The sequence below is a fragment of the Castor canadensis genome, chromosome 7, assembly GCF_047511655.1.
Source record: "Castor canadensis chromosome 7, mCasCan1.hap1v2, whole genome shotgun sequence".
Lineage (NCBI taxonomy): Eukaryota > Metazoa > Chordata > Mammalia > Rodentia > Castoridae > Castor > Castor canadensis.
Window position 1 is genome coordinate 94,078,535 of NC_133392.1, and position 16,773 is coordinate 94,095,307.

Consider the following 16,773-nt stretch of genomic DNA (forward strand, 5'->3'; position numbering starts at 1 on the left):
GTTCTTGAACTTTTACAGAACTAAAATTCCTAAATCTTTTTCATACTAAAGTCAGTTTAATCAAATCTCTTATAACTTGTTCTTGTTGTAACCAATGTTTTGGATGAAAAAAGTGGGTTTTTCTATCTGTCTGCACTAGAGTTCATCTTTCCCACTAGACCATAGTTCTAATTATTTGTGACATTTTTGAATCCTGACTTTGCTATTCAATGTCGTTAATACCATTTTTGTGTACATGTCATTCCTTAAGACTGAGTGACCAGTATGGGTCAGGCATTATGCCAGGCACTGATAATACCAAGAGCAAGAAGACATGAGCACATTCCTAAAAAAATGCACAACATAGCAAGGAGCCTGCCAAGATAAGTGTGATGCCTTCTATTTTTTCTTTCAAATGACTGATAAAAAAGTGTTAATGAATGTCTCAGAAATCTCTCTTCCAATTGACAACAGTCATCTAACCTTAGCTAATGAGAGTAAAGCGTAACACATCATTTTTATTGAGCACTTATTGAACAATGTGTACAAAGCACTTTATGTACATTGTGTACTTGGGAAGCATAGAACTCAGAACTATGGCTTGAATAACATAGTTCTAATCTTTTGCTATAGTTGTGAGACTTAAGGTTCAGGAAATTCCTGCAGCTTTCATAAATTTATTTGACTGATAAGTTGCAGGGCTTTAATTTGAACCTCTACGGCTCTTTGACTTCAAAGTTCATTCTTAGTCACTGTTAAAGAAATAATTCTGCCATTTTGGAAACTTCCTAACCATACTAAAAAATTAACTCTCACTTATCTTCTAGGAACATACAAATACTTTGATTTGGTTAAATCCAGTTTTGAAGAGTGAAGTAGATTAGTTCACTTTGGGCTGCTTTGTCCTTAGTAAATCCATGCCAACCCTTTACTAGTCACACTGGCATCTTTTCAAAAATGTTCATTGTTATTTGAATAATTCTGTCTAAATTTTGCTAGATGCTGATGTCAAATTCATGTGTTTGAAGTCTTAAGAATCTAACTTTCATTCCTAATAAAATCAGGTCAGCATTGACTCATCTCTAGTCTTCTTGTCTGTGTTCTATTCTCCGTGATACCAGAAAAATTATCAGCTGAGTCTACCTGAGCATTCTGAAGTTCCTTCTTACCAGGAGATATTAGTACATACTTGCATACCTATTTGCTTCAGCTTCTTGGGGCTCACTTCTTAGAATGGCAGTTATTGAAAGCAAAGTGAAGATTAAATTGTTTTGCATAAGTGTTACGTGTATAACACATCTCAAAATTACTTGTTGAAAAATATATGCATGGGAAGAGGGAAGAAAAAACTCACAATTCTGTTTTGTAAAAAAGAAAAAAGACCACCATTTTTGCCTTTTGGGGACGAGCAACACATAGCACACATAAATAGTTGGTTCTTTTGTTAAAGAAAACAGCTAAATAAATCTGGATGAGACATTGAAGTTGAGAAAGTCAAGGTCCTTCTGGGCTTGGCCTGATGAACAGCATGGGATAAAAACAGGGCTGAATTCCTCTATAATAAATTATGAACAATGGTCAGTCTGGGAAAGAAGACCTGGAAATAGGAATGATGAGATGAAAAGTCTGGTGGTGTGAGGTGTTGCCCAAGAACATGGCAGAAAGCCCAGAAAGCAACAGGGGAATATCACCAGCAAGAAATCCTTAAACAACTCATACACAGCTCAAAACACACCTGCCTCAGCCTTGCTAGCCCATGGGTGACATGGAAGCTGTCATAACACAGGATCTTTTCCTTCAGGATGGAAATACAGTGGGTGATCCTAATTTTGTAAAATGAAAAATAAAGGAAATAAATTATATTTGTAACTTTTATTATCTCAGTTTGAGTGAGTATTAGAAAACAATAAAATCCTTATCTTCTTATAATATCCTATTGATAGGACTTTTCCCTAATTGTACTTTAATTACTGTGTAGTTTAAAGAGCCATATTAATTCTTTTATAGACTAGTATGTCTTTTTATTACATGGAAAGGCCTAAAATTAATTCTGATAGGTAAGCACAGAATAAAAAGATAGTATGTTATAATGGACTGTACAGTAGCCCAAAAGTGGAAAGTTTTTAAAATGATTATTTTGCACTATGTAGTAGAGACTAAAGCATCAGTGCCACATGAATTTTATAGGAACAATCAAAGAATTACTAAGATATAAAGGATTTTTGAGACAAATTTTTCTGGAAGAATTTTGTGTTTGATAATATGCTCAATATTCCCAAAATGTTCTTAGTAAATAAAATGTTTATCAATAAAACAATCAATTCCAATGGAGAGGATAAAATAGTATACATCATTAAAGGAGATTATATTTATGTATATATGTTTATTTAAGATCCACAATTTGAGAAAACTTAAGAATACACAATTTTGATCAATGAAAGTAAAATTTCTTACCAAGGGTGGTTCTCATTGGTAATATACAGTATTGGAAGACCCACCACAGTAGTAGTATGCTAATTCATTGCAGCTGGAAGATGAACCTTGCTGAAAAACTCAATAAACTGAATACTGAACAGTTAGTTGCAGAAGGGCAATTATTGGACCTGGTCTAGTTTCATTATCTAAGATGAGTGAGAATAAAATGCAAAACTGAGACATAAATGATGCAAGGCATTTTAGGTCTAGATTTCTTTTTTTATTTTAATTATCTATTTCATTAATAAGTACTTTGAAATATATGATCCTTTCCTTTTGATGCTGGCTATTTCAAAGAAAAATGGTATATGGTCCTCTACTACATTTTACTATAATATTGCCAATTGCTAACCTTTTTTATTACTATGTGCCAGGTATTGTAGTAAGCATTTTCATACATTTTGTCACTTATTAGTTCAATGCTATGAAGTAAATTATTTTATCATCTCTTTTGAACAGAGGAGGAAACTGAGGTACAAAGAAATTAAGTAACTTATTTAAGGTCACACGGCTAGCAACTATGTGAGCAAGGATTGAAGTTCAGATAGTCTGGAGAACACACACCTCTATTTATCTATTTTTCACTGCCTAGGTTCTCTTTTTATGTACTCACACCATTCTTAAATATTTATCATATGATCTATACTCTTATGAAGGAGAGATCGATCTTCCTAGTTTATTTTGTAAAGTTAAGCATTCTTTAAGGCCTTATTCAAAGTGAATGCAAAATATACTGCATCTGTTAGGACTCAGTTCAAGAGTCAACTTACGAAACTTCTGCTGATTTCATTGGGCAGAGTTGTATGTCATCTCTTTTGTATCTTTTGTACTCTGTATAGATGCCAATATATACCCATAATATCCATTGCACCTGTTTATTTACATATCTACTTATTTCCAGGCCCTAGCTTGGTATCTGGAACACTGTTAGAGAATATTTGTGGGATGAATCTATAACTGGGGCCAGTTCTTATCTTTTCTGCATCTTTTTTTTGACATATAATTTTCCCTGCCAGACACCAATTTGTCTCCTGCTGTGGCAAAGCAGAACACTGCCTTCTCTAGACTGAATTAATGTTTTCCCTGTTTACCAAACTAAAGAGGTAAAGAAACACGAGCTTCTCTGCTCCAGGAAGGAATACTGATTAATAAATCAGTTAAAAATTCTGAGATCATATCTGCAAGCCTTTTGTTGGACTACCTCAAAGAGAAATTGTCCAAATTTTGTTGATGTTCCTTGTGATAGATGTGACTTGATACCATTCTTCCCCAAATCATCCTTGAAGTCATCCTTGTTAAGCAATTTGTCCCATATTTTAAACAGAGAGAAGCCATAATGTTGTCACTCCAACATAAACCTGGGGGAAGGAGTAAGTCAAGTGCAGACTAACATATTGGTGAAATACCACTGTTTCCTTTCCTCATTCACTTATCTGGTGTTTACTGAATAAAAGATGACATTGAAAAATGATGACATGGCACAAGTGGGAAGCTGCAGATAGACTCTGACATGGTTGCCAAGAGCAGGGGACTTTGAGTAGAGTACTAGCATTAGGTTTAGTCAGGAGAGGAAAGTGACAGGCAGACAGTATGAAAAGCCTTAGGATCAGCACCAACCATATTGGGATGTGGCACACAGCTTCTTGGCCACTGTGAGAAGTACAGTGGAGCAGGAGGCTTTTGGAAGAGAGGAAAGGATGTACTAGCCTCATGTTAGCCCAATGTGAACATTTTATGGTAAAAATAAATGCCATCAGTAGGCTTGTACTTTAAGCCTACCTGTCATGACCTCAGGGAATGTCTTATGAAAATCCTTTTACATCACGGGCTCAAAACCCAAATGCTAAAAAAAGGTCAAGAAAGTAAAGATTAATGATTAGAAGACTGGGCAATAAAGACTGAGTTGCCATGGGAATATGGGCACAGTGTTGTCTGGTAGTGTTAGAACTTTCAACTTTCTAAATAAGTCAGAGTTTTCATGTGAAATCTCTAATTTCCCTTTCTCTTTATCTTCCCAGCGCTTTGAGTAAGTTGAGGTCAAGAAATATTTTTAAAAAGTATTGCTATCTAACTTAATATCTTATTAAATATTATACTGGCAAAAATACCAATTTCCCCTCTCTACAACACCTTATTTAACTTTCTATTCTATAAAATTATTTAATAATACTTGTTCAATCTTTCTTAAAAGACTATTAGATACAATCATCTTATAAACACTTAGAAAATTACAATGTATTATTGCAATTTAAATATCATTTATACTATTATTAATGGCATCCACAAGTCTATTTGTGTCTTGCTTGCTCTTCCTTGCCTTTATTTTTGTGTAACAGCAATAAGAAAACAAAAAGAGCACAGCATACAATGGACTGTTGTCAAAGTAACTGGTCCAACACTGCTGGGTAAAGATTGGTTGGCACTTGTTATCCCACATAATTCAATGTATTAGAGTAATTGGATCTTTCTTTGGCAGTAGAATCAGTATAAACACTTTTGAAATACATTATTTAATTTGATTTTAAATATATATGTAGGCTGTAGAAAAGTGACTTTAATATATATGAAAGCTATCTTGCCTCAGCCTACATAATTCTTGGTAACGAAAAGTCTTAAAATAAAACAGAGTAGACATTATCCAAGCATATTGGTATGTACAATCAAAATACTCTTTATTCTTAAATTATTGTTTCTTTCTACAAGGTAGAGATTCTCATGTACTTACAGAGTTTTTGGCTAATGCTTTGTTTATAATTATTCAATTCATAGGCTAAAAAAACCAAATAGAGCTGATACCAATAAATACTAAAGATGGGTCCTAGAACTGAAGATAACCATTAGATAAAGGTAGGGCTTCCCAACTGTAGTCTAAAATCTTTCACCATAAGCTTATGAATGAATGGGATTTGTCTTATTTATCTCAGATGATATTAGTCTGGGTCTGACAAATGGTGACCTTGCAAGTTTTCTGTACGTGTGTGTGCTGGTTGACAGGACTGAACAGTTTTCATGGAATGTATTCAGATTCTCTGTGGCATGTGCACTCTTCTAAGAAACCAACAATCTCATAAGAATCTCATAAATTTTTCCCTGATGCTGATTGGAACTTCTTCAGAAGCAGTACCGTAACAACGAGCTCTTCTTTAAGTGCTTCTGAAGACTTCATTTCAGCAGCTGTGGTTGAGGCTTCCACTGCAGGCAGTCCAATAAGGTTTAGATTAAAAACAGGAAATAAACCTCTTGAAGTAGAATTCTGAATGTACCTACCAGCAAGAGAGAAATGAATCACATGTTTCCTGTCGGTGACATTTTACTCTACGACTTAGGGCATCTCAGCAGGAAAAGTGTAGGTTTGCCTAGAAAGGAGAGTAGGAAAATTTTACAAAGAAATAAAAAAGCCTAGAAAAAAGGAAGGCAGGTGATTTTTAACAAGGAATACTTTAAAAAATGAGTTTTCCATTTAGTTCACCAAAAAACAACTTTTTTTTACATTCTGGAAATGGGACTGAAAGTCCATGTCACTCTCCCCATGTTAATCCTGTATTTTGAGATGAATAAAAAGTAGATGCTGAGTTTTACATTCTGAGTGAGGCTCAAAACAATGCTGGGAAGATCAAATGTATGTCTCTGCTATTGATAGTGTGGGTTACAGCGGGAAAGAATGAAAAGTACTTCATTCCTGCTCTATATCAAGTTATTTTCCTTTCTCTTTATCCTCCCAGCCCTTTGAGTTACTTGAGGACAAGGAATAACTTGGTCAATGGAGAACCCCCAATGTGAGAGATGGAAGAAACAGAACAGAGTCTGAGTTGCAGGCTACAAAAGCTAGATCTCATCCAAAGATTAGGTCTTATCAGAAAAATGAAAGGGCACTGTGTTTAAGAGCCCCCCGGCAAGACTATCCTACAGACAGTTAGTTGCAAAATCACAATCTGATTAATTGTGCGATTACAATCTGTAAGATAAAGTCAGTCCAAAAATGCTTATTTATCCTAAGTCTCAAACACACAGGTTCCTTCTTGCCTTTAGAAGACCTTTTCCCTCATTCCACTCATGGGAGCCATTTCTGAAGTTCCACTGCTCCATTCTGTCACCCACATGGGCCCCTTTACAGCCACGTCTGCAGGTGGGTGGACTGTGATAGTAAAACAAACTTGTCTGGGTGTGGTGTGGTTTTTGTTCTACTGTCAAAGGGTCACGGTCATTTGTTTTTAACCTTTACTCTTACATTTCAAAATGAAAGCATGCAATATGTTTTGAAAATCTGGGGCCATATATAATGGTTTTCTCCTTTTGCAAACAGATTAGTTGGTTGAGTTTATTTTCCCAGTTGAATGTCTTTGTCAAAGGCCTGGGAAGTTCTTAAGGAACAGACTGCCATATATTTCTGAAATCTGGAAATCCTTTAAATATTATACATGCTTAACAAATCTTTAGAAAATTTAATATTCTCTTAGATGCTCATTTAGCCTGGTTATAGGTCAGAATTACAAAATAATTCTAAGGAAAAAAACTGGCAGATATAATGTATCAACTTTCCTATGTTAGATCAAAACTCACTATAAGAGGAAGGCAAATAAATACTGTATTTTAGTTGTAACTATTAGACCAAATAAACCACTGTATATCCATTACATTAAAGATTGTATTTAAAAACATTTTGTGTGAGGTTATCATTCTTAATATTTTGGAGGATACAAATCTTTGGGAATCCACAGAAATCTATACACTCTTTCCTAAGAAAAATGCATATTCATGTCTACTCACGAAATTGCAAGCAAACAACACTCCCTTTTCACCAATGTTCTGAAGTACATTCATGGATAAACCTGCATCCCAGGTTAAGAAACTTCATAAAGGCAAAGCCCTTGAATGGTGACCTTCAGGTTCTAAAGATCTTTTTAAGAAAAGGTTTATTTTAAGGGTCAGAACAATAGACTTCTATATAGCATAATCACAAGTTCCATCCATCCCATGAGGCTGAATTGAAAGAAACACATATGCACATGGAGCAGCCCCCTCTGGGTGGAGGTAATGGAGTTTTCTTACACAGCCCACAGGGCAGGAGAATTCAAAGGCACTTGTTTTACACACAGCAGTACCATGGCCATAGGCCCTGTACTTACATCCAAAGACGCACACAGTAGGTTCACTGCAGTGAAAACATAATTAAATATAGCAAAAGTATGAGGCTTGTAATCTTGAAGCTTCAGGTGAAGCTTAAGATACTTCCTAAGCAAATTAAAAGAGAAATTACCGTCATCAATCACTCTCTGGTTATTTAAAATGTTTTTTCCTCAGACCTAAAATTTAAGTCTGTTACCAGTCATTCTCTGAGAATCAGGGCAGGACTTGTAATAGAAACCAATGTGCATCTCAGTTGTCCTCTCTGACCCCTCACCTCTTCTCTTCCAGGCAACAGCTTCCTTCCCCTAATAGGTTTCTTCTTGCAGTGGCAGAAAGAAATATATATTGAACTTCTAACTGAGCCAACTTCAAATTGCCAAACTAGAATCTGGAAGGTTGCTTTTTAAAATGGTTTTGCAGCCAAACAGATGTATTTCTAAATTTTACTTCAGTTCATTCACTGCTTTCTCCTCCACTATATTTTGGATTCATTGCTCATTTTCTTATCATTTTCCATTTCATTGCTTTTGTTTTACATGGAGTAACTGTAGGTCAAATGTACTCCAGACTATTGTTAAAGACATGTTAAAATCAAATAGAAACTGTATGATTAACATATGAATCATCTGTTTTTTTAAAAACAGGAAAGTAAACAAGTGCTTGGTGGAACCCCACCTGTCTTGCTGCTGTTGTGGTGCTGTGTGTGCCGTGAGGAAAACAATTCTCCCCTTCTCAAGGCTGAACTAAAATTAGGCTCCACCTGCAAGATGTTAATGAAACTTACACAGCTGCATTCCAGAAACAAGTTACCCAGATTGCGTTTGGAAAGCTCTGTGTAAAAGCAAACTTGTTAGTGCTTTGCCTAATTCCCAAAATGTAGTATTAATTTTAATGGCAATTATTAGCACAATAACCAACTGATAAGTAATCTCAAAATAGATCCAATATTATCAAATAGGAAATATACTGCGATTTTTATCTGCACATCCTGCTAGGCTTAACTCTTTCCTCATAAACGCATTCTTCCTGTCTCTCTTGGCACTTGCTTTCAGACAGAAGACAAGAGAACATGTGAAGTCATTGGAATGGGTCCCAGACAGTCCCACTTCATATGGGGCTCCCCTTATCCACATGCCGCTCATGGGAGAAGAATGGGAAGCACATGCTTCCTTCGCCCTTGATCCTTTTTGCAGATTCTCAAGCTTTCTTTGGAAGAGAAGACTCAAATAGAAAGCAAATCACATCAGGCTTGCATCCAGCTTTTGCTTGCAGATTTAAGATACAGAGGCAGCCTGTGAATTCTTATAGGGAAGGCTATCTCGCTGTTCATGTCCAGGTCAAGCCTTTACAAATCTGTTCTATTGGCCAAAGGGTCCATTCTTGAACTATCCCCTCCCCAGTACTCTTCTAGATTGAACTAGAAGAGTATCCTCAGAGAGAAAGATGTATTTTAGTCTAATTATTTACTAAATTATGTGTGTCAAAAAAAAAATTCAAGAAGCTACCACTGGGGAAAGAAGAATCTCTACTTTTTATAAATCACAGCCTTGAAAAATGTTCCTTTTCATCCTTTCCTGTATTGCCATTTCTTTAGTCCTATCAAAGGAGCAGGTAATATCTGTAGTTGTCCTGATTTGATCTATGTTCCCAAGGTTGCATGTGTCGTTGTATAGATTCTTAATATTTTCATATCTGCCCCCTTTTAAAAGCTCTTTGAGACATATTTTTTTTACAAGTGTCTAGATGTCAAATAGGTTCAATTAGATCTTGAGCCGCAAATTCAGTTTCTGTTACAGATTAAATAATGGAGAAAACAGTGAGGCTAACAAGTAGGAGCTGCTTTTCATTACTGGATCTGATTTCATTAGTTTAATTCACGCTTATTAATTATTGGTCTGATGAGATCATCGGTGTGAGTATGCTAGTCTCATGATGGTTGCATTTGGGAGTCTTTCTCGAGACCTCTGCATAGCCCTGAGATGGTTTTCCTATTTCATCTCCATTCCCGGCTGCTGCCCTCCGTAATAAATGTATCTGAACTGCCCAAGAAGCCAAGATTGCCAGAATAAACATTTTGTTTACTACACGGCTCTGCTTTGCTACTGTCAACAAAGAAATATAAAAAGAGATTTAAGTTTTCATTCCTAGATAGTGAACTCCTGAGTGCTTCTACAGTGCAGGTCATTACAGACCCGGCTGCCCCCTGAGATAGAGCAATTCTCAGCAAGTTGTAACAAAGGGCTGTGGATTGGCAGTGTGGGAATGGACTGGGCCACTTAGATAACTTTCATTCACTGTCGAAGCCCAAGGGAACTGTGCATCAAGGCAGCTGCACTGCTTTGCTCAGGGTGTAACTTTACACTATTTTCCCTTTAAGTCCCTTCTAATCTCTTGGGTTTACATGTTTTTGGGGGCTGCATCAGAGAAAAGCAGTGTGAAATTGCCTGAAAGCCTCCTTATAAATAAGACTTACGATATAGACCAGCTCAGTGGGTGAAAAGACTGAGAGAAATGCCCTTGAGGGTCCCGAGAACCATTTTACAAGGCTCCCACTGTGAGGTTTTTTTGGTCTCTATCTAGCAAGTGCTAAAAAACAAACAAAAATTACTAAGTAGGTGAAACTCTCACTGGCCTCTAATTAAGTTGCACATAGCTTCTTAGCTTGATGATACCGTGTCTACATATTTACTAACAAATACTGCTTGTTTAAAGTCTCTCTTCTTTCTAACAATCGTACTCCTTTAGACAAACAAAAGAGCAAGAAAGCAAGAAAAGCAAGACATCTGGGACATCCAAATTTGGCTAAGACTGCAGGGCCTCCTGGATTTGCTTCCTAAACTATGTGCAAGACACCTATGTGGTCATTTGAGTACTTCATCTCCTTTCATCCTCAGGTCATTTCTTTGAGATATTATTGTTCCACTTTAAAGATGAGGCGACTGAGGCTAGTAAGTGGCAGAACTATTCATTTAGCATGGGAGTGTCTCACTTTTAAGAGGTCTATTTTCTTTTTCTTACTACCAACCAGGAAAGCTGGGGAAAGTGTCCCTATTAGCAAAGAGGACATAAAGAGCCAAATGGAAACCACTCCTCTCCCTTTGTTTCCTTGGGTTCTTCATTATTACCAGTAGATCTTTCATGTCAATTCTTACGATTCTGGAAATTGGGCTGACCTCCTACCCTATTCCTTTTATGAAAACACTAGCTCCTCTTATACCTCCCATTTCCTCACACTCCATCCTGTCCACCCAGCCTGCCCCTCCTTGAGTTTTCCTACTCTCTAAATCCTCCTACAAACAGCCATTTGGAAACAATTTCGAGGTCCACCTACTTCCCTGCGCATCTGTCTTTTGTAATTTAGAGGTTAGGGACGGTGTGTTTTCTGCTTGTCATGTTTGTATCTCATACTCTGTGGGTCCCTAATAAATGCTGAATAATAGTAGCTTTATAACCATGCTGAACCAGAAACACAGGTTCTTATATTTAGTATTTCATCACCAGCAAGGAACATTTTTCACCGTCAGCACTTGGCCAGGCACTAACCCCGGTTCATTACCAAAGCCTAGCTCCTACCTGTCATACCAAGATGTTACTTTTCCCTCTTATTTTCTCAACAAAAGTAAAAAATGGGACCATCACTGACCTTCTCATTAAATTCACAGCATCCTGATGACAGAAGCCAACACTGTTTCATTGAAAGGAAAGCCAAGATGCCCAGTGTATTGCATGAGGCAGAATTCAGGGTCAGTGAGGAAATCATACACAGAAGTCAGTTTGCTCCTGTGCAGTTCCCCAGTTTTCCTTTGTGCTAGTATGCAGAAGAAAAGGATGGACTACCTAAAGTTTGTGTTTTCTAGGAGTCAAAATACCTCTGTGTTCATGCTATGCCTACACAAGCAGAGTAAATCGAGACTATTAAACTTGAAAATTTAGGCCCAAAATACATTTGCTTATAGTATCAATACAGTTGACTCAAAAAAGTAGCTGTGGTTGTTCTTGATTTGTAGATTGCCCTAAATAAATATCTCAATTTTGATTTTTTTGTTCATCTTTGTTGAGAGAGGCTACAAATATACCATAAAAATAAAAGGCCACTTTCAAATTTGGGACATGCTAATTCATGAGCCCACCCATTGTAATATTATCAATTTAATTCAGTATTTATCAAATACTACTACATTCTTGGCCCTGTGTTATAAATTGGAGCTCCCAGTTCAGTGTAGAGTCAGAAGACTTATAAACAAGTAATTAAAGAAATATGATGTGGTATAATGGATATAACTACAAGTCCTACAGGAATGATAAATTCTTCTTGTGTGCTCTGAGAAGCCTACAGATGGAAGGTGACATTTCAGCTGTGTCTTAAAGATGAATAGTTGTTCACTGTCAGAGGGTGGGAAATACATCTTAGGGATAAGGAAGAGCAAGTGCAAAGATAGAAATTCATAAGAAGGAGAGTACATAGCATATTTGCTACATAAAGTGCGAGACGAGAAATGGTAGAAGACAGCATTGAACTCCCAATGATGAATGCCCTTGTATATCACTTTAGGGAGATTATATTCTGTTTTATGGGCATTGGAAATCATCAAAAGTTTTAAGCAGAAGGGTAATATGATTATATTTATTCTCCGGAAAGAGTGTTCAACATAAAAAAATAGGTTGGCAGTAGTTGAGTCTGTAGGTAAGAGTGAATTACATGGTCATTATTTTATCAGGATCCGAGGTAATGAGGGCTTAATTTAGGCAATGCAAAGGAAGATAGAAAAAAAAGGATGCAATTGAGAGGTAAGCAGGAGGTAGAAATGGCAGGACTTGAGTACTGATAGGATATGTAGGAGACAGAGGTCACCTTGAACAGCTGTCTAGATGACAGTGCTCTTAAGAGAAATAACACAATTTTTACACCCCAAATATTTCATCAACCATACTAGGTTATTTCTTTATGTCAATTTATTCAAATCTCACAATAACCTTGTGAGAGAAAAAACAGGTAGTTTCATTGCTATTTTTTTTTTTTTTTTTGTGAAGCTGAGGAAAGTTGAAATAGTGACCTAGTCTTACAACCAGAACACAAGGAGCAGGACTTGAACTTAAGTCTCCTAGTTAAAAACTCAATGTGTTCTCCATGCATTCCTACAGTCTCTAGGTAGTATTCATTCAATCTTCCTCTTAAGATCTTGCTATGGATTTTGAATCAAAGTAAATCACAAAATTTGATTATTATGATGAATTAAAAACTTTCATTTGGAGTGAAATCATTTTCCACTCTGAAACTATTTACTAGTTCTAGTCAAATGCCTGGACAAACTTCTTTGCTGAAAAAACAACAACAACAACAACAACAAAACACTCTGTAACCAAAAAATAAGCTTAAACTTCTCTAAACTTATTTCTAAAAGAGAAAACAACAACTGATACCGCTTTTTTTAGGGAAAAATCTTTGCCATGAAAGAGTTTGCTAGAGATGAGGCCTAACGTGTAGGCAGAATCACTAATAATTGGGTTTTAGCTCATTGGAAATTTGACTTTCAATTTTTCAATCTGACTGATTCAAAATACTTCTCATGGTACATTATCAAATAGCCATATTTCTCAGGTTGGCTCAGCAAAAGTTTTTTTTGTTCTGACTGGCACAGTAGGCTCTTTATTGCATAAGAGGCTATTAGATAGAGAAAAGAGGGTTTTTTCACATTTAGGTCACTTAATTTTTCTCAGTGATCTCTACCTCTCAGTTATGTTGTTTCATTTCAGTGTTGTGGATGTTTTATTTCCTAGTATTTTCTTTTGCATCTGTGGTGGCCTGGGAAGATATTAGTTTGCATGAGCTACTTACTGTACCTGGCCTGAAATCTGACAGAGAATAGGATAAAAAAAAAAAAAAAAAGACATGGCCTCAAGCACTTTCTTCTTTCTCCCCTTTTTATTTTATTTTATTTTTTTTTAATTTTTCATATGAAACATCTTCCTGCAAGAATCTTCTATATACAGTGGAAGATGCTTTTGATATGTAGATCAAGCAAAATGGTAAATACATAACCCTCCCTTTCAAACATTCCCTTATACAACAACATGCTTGTAGTGCCAGTTTCTTTGATTTCTGTGAGGCCTGCCCTTGGATTTGTATTGTTAACTTGGTATCTTTCCATTGTCCCTTACCACAAAAATCCCTTTTAAGAAACTAAGTTCAAAATTTAATCCATCAAGCTTTAGCTCGTTTTTCTCCTCCTTCCTTGTGGAAGATTTCATGACTAAGGCTTTGCTTTGATTTTTCTCTCTTACTTTGAGGGTTCTCACTGTCTTAATTGCTACAATCTGGTGTCCCCTTTTGCCTGGGAATAAACAAAAACAGAAACAATTGGCAAAGACACATAGGGGCTCACCAGATCACATGCTTAACTAGCTGATGGATGGCAAGGTCTGGCTGTCAGGAAAGAGATCTTTCCACCATACCATGCAACCTCAATTTCAAGGTGGGCTCTGTGCCAGGGCACAGTGGTAAGTTACTCTACAAGCATCAGAGTCCTCAAACCAACCTCTGAGGTGGGCCATGTGACTGTTGCCATAGTTTCAAATTAGAGAATTTACTTTAAAAGATAGTATCTTTTCTCAAGGTCTCTTAGCTATTAACGCATAGTACTGGTCTCTGAACCCAAATTTTTCTGACATCAGTGCCTGAATTTAGATGTCTAATTTCTATTTCTTCATCTGAAATCCCCTAATGTTACTGTAAAACACCGCTCAGATTTGGAAGGTTACACCATCATTATGTCATTCATTTCTTTTGTTATAATATTCTAAAGAGTGCATTTCCTGTGTTGCTTTTGGACTGGTTAATAATCTAAAAATAGGAAAAAATGGAAATTTTGCCAAAGTCCTCATTAAAAAAGACAGAAAAAGAAAAAATATAAACATAGATATTTTATTGCAAAAGTTAAAACTTGAGCAGGAAGATAAGCATTGTTTAATCTTGGCTTTGATTCTCTTTTTTGGCCTCTCTTACTATGTTTCTCCTAGTAGTGAGCAGGATATGGAAATAATCTTTAGGTGTATTGTTTATTATTTTGTGAAATACAAACATTTTAAATAAGAATGGAAGTGTATTGATATACTAGAAATATAAATCACATGTGTTAAACATAATGTGTTTTATTTGTGTTTCAAGACAAGAAAGGTAAATCACACGTACAATTTTACAAATAAAAATTGTAATTCTAGGATCCAGGATGGCGACTAAAGTGCAGAAGCAGACAGTGTAAGCTCCGAGAATCAAAAGCCTTGTGGAGACACTGGAGCCACACTTGGCAGAAATAAAACAGCAAGGAGAATCAAAACTTCGACACTCTGAACTCCTAGCCAGTAGAAAGCTTCTCTATGCCATGTTACACTGAGAAAACAGGTGGGTTGCCACTGCTGCCACTGCCATCACCACCACTGCTGCTAGCTCCAAACCCACCTGCGAGACATTTGACAGACCAACAGCCCTGGGATAAACCAGCATAGCCCCCTGGGCAAACTGACTCCCCTGCAAAAAAAAAAAAAAAAAACTGAATAAACAACAAACTGAAAACTAGCACACAGCAGAGGGGGCGGGAACTCTGAAAGCTCACCAGAGAAGGGGGGAGGAGCAAGGAGCAGATCTCTGAGCAAACTATCGTAAACAAATGCTGGAAAGGCAGGAGGGATGACAGTGGGCAGGTGGTAAGCCATTGCTTGAAATAGGGCAGGTAGCGGTCCACAAAGCTCATCTCCTGAGCCAGTGAGTACCATCCAAAGTCAAACAGCTCTGCAAAATTGAAAAACAATCAGCAAATCATCACAACACACTGACAGCAGGGGACTGACTGATGGATCACTGACCTTGCCCCAGAGAAAGGGGGCGAGGCAAAGAAACAAGCTCCCAGTAAACCAGCACAGTGAAAACCCAACCCCAAAGCAGGACAGAGCTGATTCTGGGACCGAAGACCAACATACAAACTTAAACTGCCACACCTCACTGAGGGAGGAGCTCACCAAAGCAGCTTCCACTGAAAGACAGAAGAAATAAAAAGCACTACACAACTACCTGGCAAGACTACGACAGAGCTTTGGCTTAAATACCAACACCAGGACTAGATCTTGGAGGAGTAACACTGGAACATAAACTAGGACTGAAACTCTATTGTTCCTGAACCTGGAATTTCTTTTTGTTTGTTTTGTTTCTTGTTTGGTAGTTCATCTCTCTCTGTTGATTTCTTTGGGTTTTTGTTGTTGTTGTTTTGTTTGTTTGCTTGTTTTGTTAGTTTTACTATTGTGAATTAATTAATATTAAATTACACCCACACCAGGGACAGAAATAGCATACACACTCTTAGCTAAAAATCCAATACAGCCACAAAACAAAATTAAACCAAAGGAAAGAAAACAGTTGACTGAAACCATCAACTAGCCTATCAAGAACATAGTTTCACAGTACCAAGTGAAGCAATGGGAAGACAAAAAAGGGATGGAAACCATTCTCCTCCCAAAAATAATTTAATACAGGATTCAGAGGGAAATGTTCCGGACTGCAACAAAACAAAGAACAACAATGCCAAGAAAGTCAATGTTGCCCACAAAAACATCCTTAAAGAAGAAATCCTGCAAGTAATCACTGAGAATTTCATGGAGATGTTATTAGACATAATCAACCAAAACACACAAGAGGCACTCATGAAATTTCAAGACACCAAAAGTAAAGAATATGAGAAGACACAGAAACAAATAAATGAACTCATAGGACCCCTAAATAAACAAACACCAAAGTAAAACAGAAAACACTATAAATAGAGAGATAAATGAATTAAGGGCAAAAATAGACAATATTAAAGAGGAAGTGACCCATGATGTGGAAAACCTCAGAAAAAAGAATGAAACAGAAATACAAAACAATACAATGGAAGGCCACTCCAGCAGACTAGAACAAGCAGAAGACAAAATCTCAGCACTTGAAGATAAATTGGAAATTGAAGGAAAAGCTGAAGAACTATGAGTCAGACAACTCAAGACCTGTGAAAGGAATATGCAACAACTCACCAACTCCATCAAAAGACCAAACCTGAGAATCATGGACATTGAAGAAGAAGTGCAAGCAAAACGGATTTGTAATATATTAAAAATAATAATAACAGAAAATTTCCCAGATTTAGAGAAAGTTATGCCCATTCAGGTACA

At 36.7% G+C, this 16,773-nt stretch overlaps 2 protein-coding genes across 5 annotated transcripts in view; one reads left to right on the plus strand and one right to left on the minus strand.

Moving 5' to 3' along the window:
- The window catches only part of Adgrl2 (adhesion G protein-coupled receptor L2), a 620,387-nt gene that overhangs the window by 269,508 nt on the left and 334,106 nt on the right, over window positions 1-16,773 (minus strand). For 2 of the 4 annotated variants that reach the window (XM_074079627.1, XM_074079628.1), the window contains one exon: window positions 5,722-5,810. The exons of the other annotated variants lie outside the window; for them this stretch is intronic. The gene's annotated coding sequence lies outside the window, so the exon portion shown is untranslated. The remainder of the gene's footprint in view (window positions 1-5,721; window positions 5,811-16,773) is intronic. 4 annotated transcript variants of the gene reach the window in all.
- LOC141424876 (uncharacterized) overlaps window positions 1-16,773 on the plus strand; it is a 229,931-nt gene that overhangs the window by 85,659 nt on the left and 127,499 nt on the right. The window lies entirely within an intron of this gene.